The following is a 1,569-nucleotide window of genomic DNA, read 5'->3' on the forward strand; positions in this document are numbered from 1 at the left end:
AGATGAGCTCACTCCTTCCTCAGAAGCACAGACTGCCCGAGGCTGGTGTCCAGGTGCAGGGCGGCCATAGGAGCTGGGGGACCCACACATAGTCCAGGAACCTTTCCAGCCCCCTGTCATACTCTGGCCCCCCCAGCCGTGGTGGTGCTCTGCGACTGGTGGCCTCGTGGGCCCCCGCCATTCTGTGCGTGGATGTGGACCTCATTCGTGCCAGCGAGTGTAGACCTCATCCGTGTCAGCGAGTGTAGACCTCTGTGCCAGCAAGTGTAGACCTCATTGTGCCGGCGAGTATAGACCTCTGTGTCGGCGAGTGTAGACCTCATCTGTGTTGGTGAGGTGGTCGGGTTGATGGCCTGCCTGTTTTTTTGTTTCCCAACTGAAATTTTTTGAGAGCGCGGGGCGGGACTCACTGATCGCTGGAAGCCGCAGGGCGTTCAGCTTCCATAATGGGCCTTGATTTCGTGTGGTTTGCAGGAGGGTCAAGTGCTTCAGTCAGAATGGGCTTAAAAGTCTTTCCGTCGCACATGGCCTGCCTGTATAATCACACGCGTAATTGGGAGCGGGTCTGAAATTGCGGGGAGAGCCCAGCTCGGCAGCGCGGAGGGAGGATTCGCGTTGCCGGAACGCCCTGCGCGAGGGCCTTCATTTTGAAGTAATTTGCCCTTTTGAGTTTTGAACGTGTGTGCGTGCTTGTTGGGGGAGGAATCAGACACGGGCTCTGCTTGCCGTACGGCAAGACCGACCAGAGCCAGTCACCAAGGAGGCTCTTTCCTCCTGCACCTTTCCTCAGTGTCCCCCTGACAGTTACCCTCCCTGCCCCAGGACTGGGCCGGGCATCTCCTGGAGGCTCCCGGCCCGTCGTGGGCGCCACATGGAGACCAGCGCCCGCCCACAGTGCGGGGAGCTTGGTTAAGGAACGCCCAGCTGCTGTCCTTGCCCAAGGCCTCCCTGGCCCGCAGGCGGGCTGAGCGCCAAGCTGTCCCTCTGAGTCCCGGGGGGGCCGTCCTCACCCCGCCATCTCCTGCAGCAGCTCTGCATCTGGTGTGCAGAAGATGAGACACAGACAAGTAGGCGGTGACTAGACATGACATAAACACGTCCTGCACCGGTGACAGTGAGATGCAAACATGGCAGTTACACATCTGACGCCGCTGGTAGTTCCTCGTTTGTGCTCAAACAGGCGTTCGGGTGTTCACACGTGTGCGTGTGCATCGTGTTTCGGAGAGGCGTGCCGGCCACACCCTTTCTGCTCTGACGCGGGTTCTTGGCAGAGGCATTCATGCCCCCTGGTGCATCGTGGCGTGTGCCACAGCAAACACGGCTTTCCCCAGGGGTTTCGGGAGAAGCAGTAGTCAGGTTAGGTAACCAGTGCGGCTGGCCTCGGGCCTCCAGGGAGGCCGCCGATCTGCTCTTGAGCTCTGTCGCAAGTGCTGTACGGTGGCGCCGGGCTGCTGGCTGCGGGACTTGCTGGCCGGCTGTTGGAACCTCACGAGGGCCCCCAGCTACTGATGGAGTGTCTGCTGTGAGCAGTGCCCCGGGCTGCACCCTCTCCCTCAGGGCCCAGGCTGC

The 1,569-nt window shown here is 61.0% G+C and overlaps 1 protein-coding gene across 1 annotated transcript in view; it reads left to right on the forward strand.

The window, feature by feature from the left end:
- NFATC1 (nuclear factor of activated T cells 1) overlaps positions 1 to 1,569 on the forward strand; it is a 102,390-nt gene that overhangs the window by 49,936 nt on the left and 50,885 nt on the right. The window lies entirely within an intron of this gene.

This window comes from Pteropus vampyrus, unplaced genomic scaffold (genome assembly GCF_000151845.1).
Source record: "Pteropus vampyrus isolate Shadow unplaced genomic scaffold, Pvam_2.0 Scaffold295, whole genome shotgun sequence".
NCBI classification, from domain to species: Eukaryota; Metazoa; Chordata; class Mammalia; order Chiroptera; family Pteropodidae; genus Pteropus; species Pteropus vampyrus.